The 10,437-nt window shown below is 35.5% G+C and overlaps 1 pseudogene; it reads left to right on the forward strand.

Annotated features, from left to right (window-relative positions):
• Window positions 1-6,539: 6,539 nt before the first annotated feature.
• On the forward strand, window positions 6,540-9,555 carry LOC120073570 (annotated as a pseudogene).
• Window positions 9,556-10,437: the final 882 nt, after the last annotated feature.

A 10,437-nucleotide genomic window follows, 5' to 3' on the forward strand; every position in this document is an offset into this window, starting at 1 on the left:
ATTCAATTTATTGTCTACTGATTATTCAATTATAGTATAATAATCTAATATATTCAATTTATTGTCTAATGATTATTCAATTATAGTATAATAATCTAATATATTCAATTTATTGTCTAATGATTATTCAATTATAGTATAATAATCTAATATATTCAATTATAGTCTAATGATTATTCAATTATAGTATGATTATTAGCTCTTTTTTCTCTCTCTCTCTTTTTTTTTTTTTTATATATATTTCTATGGAAAGTTCAAATAAAGAAAAGACTCTCGCTCTTTCATAAGATCTTGCTCTCTCGCTCTCGCTCTCTCCTAAGACCTCGCTCTCTTACACTCACTCTCTCACTCTCGCTCTCTTCTAAGATCTCGCCATCTCTGTTATTGTTGTTATTTTTCCATTAATGATTACTAGCTTTCATTTCTTCTAGAATAATCACAAACACTTTTTTGATTATGGATCTACTACCAGAAACTCAATGCGTAATCTTAGTATTCAATGTGTATTCCTAAATAATTTTATTTTTCAATTATTCAACCATTTCATTTTACCAAGTTCAATGTTAGTCAGATTAGTCAATATAAACTAAATCTCGCTCTTTCCAACATTCTCACTCTAAATCTCGCCCTCTCCTAAAATCTCGCTTTGAATCTCGCTCTCTTCTAAAATCTTGTTCAACATCTCGCTCTCTCCTACTATCTCGTTTTGAATCTCACTCTCTTCTTAATTTGCTTCAGCCCACTTATCTCCTTAATCGCTTTGAAGTTTCGATATGTGTGTAACCTTCGACAACCTAATATACAAAATTTTGTTAGTAGACAAAGCTAATTCGGAATTGTCTTTCATAAGGCATAACTTGTATCCATGTGCTTTATATTCGCCTGGAGTTCGTTCCCAGAAATATAGCCATCCCCACCCCCTCACGTCAATCCCACAAGCCTCCATCTAATTCGAAATGATAACAAAATGCATAGGTTGTTAGAAGCAGCTCGAGTACCCAGATACATTTAGTATACCATCTCATTACTTTATTTCCTATATGAGGGAAAAATAAAAGTAATAAACCTGCAATCTCGAGGGTGGATGTGGTCGAAACTTCAACCTTCGACAACCTAAGCGAGATTCGCGAGATTTCCCTCATCGAGGATTGAAGTTTCGGCCTATGTATTGTTTCCAAATTTTCTTTGTTCGTCGAGTTCTCAACGTTCGACCTCCACATTAGGTGAGTTCTCAACGCTCAACCTCTAGCCTCGAACTCCCAAAACAACAATATTTCTCTAATAAGTTTCAAAACGACAATATTTCTCTAATAAGTTTTGAAAACAACAATATTAATATTAAAGGTCCGGGAAAATTAAAATAATATTGTCCTTTTAGAAACTATTTAGGAAAATATTGTTGTTTTCAAACTATTTGTAAAAATATTGTTTTTTTCTTTTTAATAGGTCAAAATTTGAACGCTCAACCTTTCCCTTTCGTTATTTTTGTACTTTCGATTAGATTTTATTTTTGACACTTTACGTGACACTGCTTGCCAAATCATATCAACAGCACCACCACTTTGAGATGGATACTGATATTCAAATTCATGCACAATTTCCTCTATTTTATTCCACATCTTTGTCCACTTTTCTCGTCCAATTCCATGAAGAAGATTCAGTAGATAACCTTTCCTTATAGAATCTGCTGCTTGGATAAAAACACAAAACTCTGAGTAATCCAAGACATCTTTATATGGCAGCTCAATATCGTCACTTATAATAACAGGAACACAAATGAGAGAGAGCGAGATCGGAGAAAGCAGAGAGAGCGAGAGCGAAGAGAACGAAAGAGGGAAGAGTAAAAGAGAGAGCGAGAGTTTCCAGTTTTTTTCTTTTTAACTTGAGAGTTTCCAGCTTGATATGTTATTCTTTCTAACCCATTTGGAAACAAACTCGTTTGGATAAATCTTTTAGAATTTAACTGCTATTGCTCGTAGATGGGGCCATTTCATCTTTTTGGTTCATCATATTCTTATTCTTTTTTATTGTTGCTTGACATCATAAAGATTTTATTATTATTTATAATTAAAAAAAAAACTCCATCAAAATCTTGACCTCACTACTGTGATTAAAATGTCTGTTCTTTTACATCAATAATACAGTCTTATTATAGACTTGCATGTGAAGGTTCTGTTCTTTTATCAACAATATCTAAAATATTATTATTTAAATTTGTTAAATTTGAAAACAACAATATTTTCCTAAATAGTTTCTAAAAGGAAAATATCCTTTTAATTTTTCCCATTTAAAAGCTTTTACATCGAAATAATTATTATTCATAATAAATAAAAAGAATAAATTAAAAAGATAATATCTCATAAAAAAAATTAAGTATCTCATTTATATAAAAATAATAACAAAAATCAATGTGTCCCACAAAGGCGGACGTCGTTGATTTCGAGCTGGTTGTCTTCGTCGACTTCGAACTTGAGGTTGCTCGGGTTCTTCTTAATGTTGCTCTGGTACCTCTGCAGACGCTTCATAATATAAATATTCATTATGCTCTCCACGACCCTAACCATGTCCATGCACGTATGAAGACGAAGGACCAGCCTCTGAGTCATGATGTTCTGAACAAAATGCTGGCATCATCGGACTAGCATAATCAGTTTGACTCTGCGTCTGCATCATAGGGGACAACTCTTCCACATTATGTGCAACCTCATCAAACTCACCCTCTTCCCGAACAGGTCCTCTACGTGTAGGAGCTGGTAGAGGAACAATAGGTAACGGAGTCTATGGTTGTTCGATCTCTGTGAATTATAAAACAATTAGACAATATTTAAATAAATTTAAATTAAAAATAATTAGATAATATTCATTTACCAGATGACCCACAGCTGCTCCCGGACGAGTGACGTAGCGTCTTGTGATATTATTATACCAATGAATATATTATGGAGTGACATCTATGTCAAACTGCTCAAGAGAAACCCCCACTGCAATAAACCTTGCACGATAGTGCCATCACACTACCAAATGTGCAACTTTTTTGGACCAATCTCCAGTCCTTAGGTCAATATCATGCAGTATGGGTTCAATATTAAAAGGCGATGAGACATCCTGCTAAAAACCAAATTGTCTCATCACCCTGTCAGGAAGATGCCACTCACCAATGTGAAAACATATGAGAGGACTCATCGTCCGCCATATGTTTTGAAATTCGTACAAAAATTAGGCAAAGTATGCATAATAATTTTGTACGGCTCCCAAATAACCTGAAACACAAAATATATTTCAATTAGAGAATATTACAGATAAATACAATAAAAATGTGTATAAAATAATCAATTAGGTTCATGTCGGTCATTAGAAGGAAGAACCACCATAAAAAGATTCCTAATGTACATGTTCAGGTTGAAGCAGATCAAACATGTATCTATACTGGCTTACTACATGTGTGGCTGTCCTAATCACACAAAATTTGTCTCTCCACCTAAAATTTTAAATTGATAATTTAGAATTTAAATTAACTAGATCAATGATATAAAAATTAAATTGAATTAAAACAACATACCGAGAATCGTAGGCTCGTCCAACTAACTGAGCGTCATTAACATGTTGTGGCTGTGGAGTCATTGTTGGAAATCGCTCCTAAGCCCATAGTTGTAAAAGTATGAGAGGCCCAGCTATCTCTCGAACCTCAGGTATTTGCATATTTGTCTATATAACCATGCCAAACATGCTTCACCCCACGAATACCGCCCCACATCATGGAGGTTAACTAACATTGGCCTCAGGTATTTGCATATTTGTCTATATAACCATGCCAAACATGCTTCACCCCACGAATACCGCCCCACATCATGGAGGTTAACTAACATTGGCAGGAACATCAAGTGAACAAAATGACCCGATTTATCTGAAAACAGATTTCCACCCATCATTTGTAGTATATATGCTTACGCATATCTTATGACGGTTTCCTTGTCTACATCATCTGAGAACTCTCGAAATTGTATTCCTAACCATATTAAACTTAACCTCGATCCTTCAATCTTGTCGGAATACCGAATGTTTGCCACTTGTTACATGTACCGTTCCCTGTTTAGCCTCAATATTTGAAAGTTTCCTCCTTGGCATTGAGACTATGACATCCGGTCTTCACATGAAACACACCTTCATACCGATCGTATGATTGTACTTCATGTTTACTAGATCGTGTAGCCCATTTATTTATTTTGTCGTGTGCGTACCTGGATTTTTACTCTACTTAGTATTATAAAATATGTTTGAAATAAACTATTAATAAATTATATATAAAAAATAATATTTATCGGGTGTATTTATCTTGACGCTCTAATGCATCCCTTATTTATGCTCTTCTTTTTTCGAAATAGTTCACGCATTTGAATAATGTTATCTGAGCAAGAATATTTATAGGCAACATTCGAGCTCCTTTGAGGACTCCATTTATGCACTATGATAGAGACAACTCTGATTTATTCCTTTGATATCTTTAATTGCTTTGTTGAACTTTCGAATTTGAGACTCCCGGCACGATAAACATAATTTTTCAATGAATTAAATTTATACTTTTTATTGAAGTTGCTAACGATATGTCATAAGCAGAAACGATGGTGACATTTCAGCCCCGTCCAACCATTTGCTGGGTTGTTCACTGCTGCAATTATACCAGCATGTCGATCTGAAATTAAACACACCTCTTCGTGTGTTACAATTTCTCTCCGGTGTTTCAGGAACAATAAACATAACAACAATAATTTTCATATGAATAAACTAAAAATTTCAAACTATATTAAATTTTTGAAACTATACTAAACTGGTTAACTATCACAATAATTTTGTATTAAACTATAAATATTTAACTTCTTAAACATAACAGTAAACTAAACATTCTAACACTATAAACATCAAAGTTAATACTAAATAAATCAAATATCATAAGAATAAACTAAACTTTTCAAATATCATAAGTTCAACTCACAGATTCGACGGTAGTTCTCTTTTTTCCTTCAAAGTGACGACGTTCACCCTTTTTTCTTGTTATTTGTTATCTGACCACAACTACAAAATTTTTTTAAAAAAATAGAATCTATAAAAAGATAATAATATAAGAACAAAAATAAAATTTATAATTATTCTTAAAAAATAAAAATCTAGTAGAGTAACGAACCAGTATAGTTGTGTGAGAATGATTTGTATTAAACGAAATACAAGAAGGGAAATGGAAATGGAAATGGGAGAAGAGGAAGATGATTTCGAAGGCAGTGAGCTATGAAGGGGTAGTGAGCAAATCAAGGGGAGAGGAGTGAGCAAAATCAAGGGCAATGAGTCTTAAAAATTATCGAGGGAATGAGTGAGTAGAAATGAAGAGGATGGAGTTTTAAAAGAATGTAGGTCGAGTGTTCAACACTCGACCCACGGATTTGGGGTGGTTGAAAAGGCATTAAGGTTATGGCAGAGAGGCATGAATGCGCCAATGAATGTAGGGAATCAGAGCAGGGGAATCAGATCAATCGGTCAATGCATCAGGGAATCGTGCAGGGGAATCAGAGCATGGTGATAGGACTTCACACCTTTTTTAAGACTTAGTCAATAAATATATGCACTTTTTCAGACTTATGGAAAGTAAATAAAGTGAAGACGATTTCCACGTCAGCTGTGGTTGATCGTTTAATCCATGAGACTCAATCTCACTCTCTCCAAAACCCTCGCTCAACATCTCGTTCTCTCCTACAATCTTGCTCTAAATCTCGCTCTCTCCAGTAATCTCGGTTTGAATCTCGCTCTCTCCTACATTGCTTCACCCACTTATGTTCCTTGTCGAGGATTGAAGTTCCGACTTAGGTATGATTTCTAAGTATGTCGAAACTTCAACCCTTGACAACAGTAATTTACGTATTGTTTCCAACCTTATTGGTTCCAACCCTAATGTATGTCGAAACTTCAACCCTCGACAACTTTATTTACGTACATTAGTCGAATCTTCAACCCTCGACAACCCTGATTTACTACATTAGTCGAATCCTCAACCCTCGACTTCTAGCCTCGAACTCCCAAAACAATAATATTTCTCTAATAAGTTACAAAACAACAATATTAATATTAAAGGTCCGAATTACATCACTCCTAAAAAAGAAAAAAAAAAGAGAAGAAAACTCAAAAGTCTCCTGCACGGCTGCACGTCATACTAATCGTTTCCCTTTATTTTTTCAAGAAAAAAAAAACCTGCATGTACAGTCTACAGTCTTTTGAAAAACCGTACTATACACAGTATCTGAACAGACGCCATTTTTCACCAACTTCATCTTCCTCACTTCAACTTTCTTTCATTCTCTGCAACTCTACCTTCCTCCACCATTAACAATGGCTTTTCCTCCCAAGTTTTTCAAAATTCTTCCTTCACTTTTCATTTTTATCTTTCTCCTTCCCTCCCTTACACAAGGACGAATTTTCTTATGATCAAGAGAAGAAAAAAGGAAAAAAAAAAAAAAGAAGAAACTTTTCAAGTTCTGTATGTCTTAACTTAAGAAATGGTCTTTTGCCGTGTTTTCCAGATGATTCCGAAGATGTTTGTCAAAGACTATGGTAAGCTTTTATCAAGTTCCGTTGTTCTTAGGCTTCCAGATGGAATGAAATGGAAAGTGGGTTTGAAGACGGCCGCTAATGGCGCTGTTTGGCTGCAAAAGGGATAGGAAAATTTTGCCGAACATTATTGTTTAGAGTTCGGTTCATTGTTGGTGTTTAAATTATTAAATGGAAGTGGAAGTTGGAGTAGTTTTGAAGTGACCATATTTGATCCAACTGGAGTGGAAACCCAACATTCTTTCAATGTTAATGAATTTGATTCTGATTCTCATAAAAGTTTGCAGAGTTTTCGCCGACAATCTAACAAGAGTAAGAAGGCTTCAGTTTCCTGTCGTCGATCTTGTAAAAAATGAGAAAGAAAGATTCGTTTTCAATCAATACGGAATCTGAAGGTATGCAAGTTTTAAGGTTCATTTGGTAAATATTTTTAAGTAGAATAGTTAGATTCTTAGTCAAATTTTAAAAATAAAAATATTTTTTAAAGGTTTTTTTTTAGTTTTCAAAATTTAGCATGATTTTTTAAACAGTTGGTAAAAATTGATAACATTTAAAGAAATTTGGAACTAGAAGTAGTATTTATAAGCTTAATTTTTAAAAACAAAAATTCAAAATAAAATTATTACTAAACCAACCCTAAAACATTCATTTCTTATTAAGTCTTCTGTCTAATTTGTTAGTTTATTTATTTGACTATGTCCACTGAAAGTATTTTAAACTGTTTTCCAAAGTGCTTTAGATCAAAAAGTACTTTTAGTCATGTTAATTAAAGCTTAATGTCACGCCCCGCAAAAATGACTTTTCAAATCACACCAATAGAAGGCCCAAGGCTTCTTTAGCATCGCCAAGATGGAGTCATGACCCGTCAGAAGGCTTTCCCAAGTCGCCACATATGGCCCACTCATGCGCCCCCTATCCCTGGTGCAAGCCCATCACGGACACCTAACAAGTCGGCATGCCAAGGCATAGGCAGGCACATGCCCGGACAGGCACCCAGCCAAGCGCCCAAGGCAGCAGACATGCGCACGGCCAGGCCCGCAACCGTGCTCACGACTGAAGGCCCAGCGTGCGCGAGTCCAAACGCGCGCGCAACGCTCAGCCGGGCGACCCCGCGTGTGAGCGACGAACGCGTGCGCCTCCCTGTGCGCATGACCCAACGACTAACACCTCCAGACGCGCTAGGCGACCCGAGAGCACTCCAGACCGTCCGAGATGCCGCTAGAAGCCTCTAGATAGGGCTGGACGGACCTGGACGGACCTGGACGACGTTGGACAAGGCCAACGCCCCTCATGAATGTCCCAGAAGCGTCTGGAAGCCCCTAGACAGTGCCACACAATGCTAGAACGTGCTGGACAGCCCCGGTAGCCTCTAGAAGACCCAAGATGGTGCTGGAACGTGCTGGATGGTATCGGATGACTCTAGACTGTGCTAGAAGGCCCCAACACTCAGTCCAAATATACATACTCTAGAATACTCTACAAGAGTCTAGAATAGATTAGGAGTGTCTAGAATATTCATGTATGTACTTGGTAGGATCTAGAATGGCCTTGTATGGCCTAAGATGTATCTAAGACACATATAGAAGTGTCTAGAATGGTCTAAACCGACCTGCTAAGGTCGGCCATACGCCCCTAGGTTGGTGGGGCATGTATATAAATAGATTGGTAGGGATCATTTGTAGATCATCCCTTGGACAATTCAACAAAGCTCTCATTCACTCAAACTCCCAAGTTCCCTTGCCTACTCATCTTAAAACCTCCCAAGCAACTTTCTTTGAGCCTTGAATAGGCCAAAACTCTTCTTAGGCTTACTTGGTGCACTCTTTAACAAGCAAGAGCCTCCAAGTGCTGCACGTTGGTCGTCTCAAACTCCGACCGCGTGACATTAAGGTACTCTAAACACAGCTTAGAAGATTGTTTTGAAAAAAATATGGTTTAATGACAGAAGACTGCAGTATTTCTAGTGATATACCAAGTTGTAAGAAAAGAAAGCCAAGAGAAGATGAAGTTGAGATTTCAAGGAGAAGGCAAGAATCCAAGAACAAAGCTGAATCACTTGAGAAATCTGGCTTCAAAGTTGTGATGAGCCAATCAAATGTTCCTAAGAAATTTGCAAGAAAATAATTATCAGAGAAATTTGGAAGTATTAGCCTCCAAACAGAAAATGGTAAAAAAGGGCCACTTCTGTACAAATGGAGTAGAAATAGAGATAAAGATGCTTATATTTGTAGTGGATGGAGGAGTTTTGTAGAGCAAAATCTCTTGAAAGCAGGGGATGTTGTTTGCTTTGAACTCATTATCGATAGATTTTTGTTCACCAAATTACAAGAGACAGCTCCCTCTTCTTTCTCTTCACCAAAGAAGAAAATTGCATCAACCAGATATCCCTTCTTCAAAGTGGAGATTCACTTGAATCGCTTCAGGCAATGGAACAATGTTCTGGTAACAAAATAAAAAAACTTTTCTTGGTTAAAAGTATTATATATTTTCATGGAATTAAGTTGAAGCATTATATGTTGTCCATTGGCAGCACATTCCCATATCCTTTGCAAATGAGGATTTTTCACCAGAAATGGACTCTGAAAAGCTTCAAGTTAGGAACAAAGAGTGGAATGTAACATTGAAGCAATATGAGAGCAATTCCAGATTCTCAGCAGGTTGGTGTAAGTTTTTTCAAGAAAATGAGTTGTTTGAGATGGTGAGCAGACACATGCTTGTTTGAGATGGTGAGCAAAAAAAAACCTGCACTTTTGAAGTTACCATTTTCAACAACTTGAGATGGACACATCCCTAGCTATGTTGCACATGCTTGTCTGTAAGTTTTTTCAAGAAAATAATCGAGTATGATTATGACCCTCGAATTTAGGGAAGTATATTATATAAACTCTCTAATCCTAGTGACGACGTTTTGTATTTAGAAAATATTCTCTTTAATAATATTAATCCGTGTAGATTTTTTTTTTATATTATTATTATTATTATTATATTATTTAATTACTGATTGCGTAACAATACTTTTTTTCAAAAATGATGTCTAGCCACAATTATATTAAAATTAAAAGAAAATCTAAAAAATTTAAATACACAATTTTCAGTAGATTGCATCAAATCACGGACCAAGGAGGCACTATTTAATCTTCCTCCCACAACTGAGCACTTCGTCGAACTTTATTTTAGAAATAAATAATTTAATTCAATCGAGTGGGGTCACGTATCTCCTCATCCTTACATGAAATTGGCTAGGCAACACATAATCATTATAATGAAGATTCTATCGTGTTAAGAATATATAATTGGTATATTCTTATGAATTTTATGGCAATGCATGATTTCACTTATGAGCATATCTTGAGGCCTTATTTGATTAGAAAACTTAGCTAATTGAAATTAAAAAAAATTTTGGTACGAAGACTCTGATTCTCCATCACTAAAACCTCCCAATCAATAATTCAATCTAAGAATTGTTTAAACATTAATTGCCTCAGGATCAAAGCTCTTGAGATAAAGAACAAATTTCTTGGCGCAAGATTTGAACGGTCCACAAGATAGGCTGATCAATCGTCCCAATCGAAAGTTCTTGGCATGTAACTCAATACATGATTCCAAAATTTAAGAAGCTCTCTTGACTAACTTTGAAAAATAAAAGCTTAAAGGCTAAATTCAATTCATCTTAAACTTCTCAAACAACCTAATAGCAAGACTTTAGATAGCCAGAAAACCCTAACGCGTTGTAGTAAAATGACAAAAATATTCTTACTTAATATGTCGTCAAATAGATAAAATTGGAAAAGAATTACACCAAAATTATTAAATAAAACATATGATATCACATTTTATTTTGGTAAT

Source organism: Benincasa hispida, chromosome 3, assembly GCF_009727055.1.
Source record: "Benincasa hispida cultivar B227 chromosome 3, ASM972705v1, whole genome shotgun sequence".
Classification (NCBI taxonomy): Eukaryota; Viridiplantae; Streptophyta; class Magnoliopsida; order Cucurbitales; family Cucurbitaceae; genus Benincasa; species Benincasa hispida.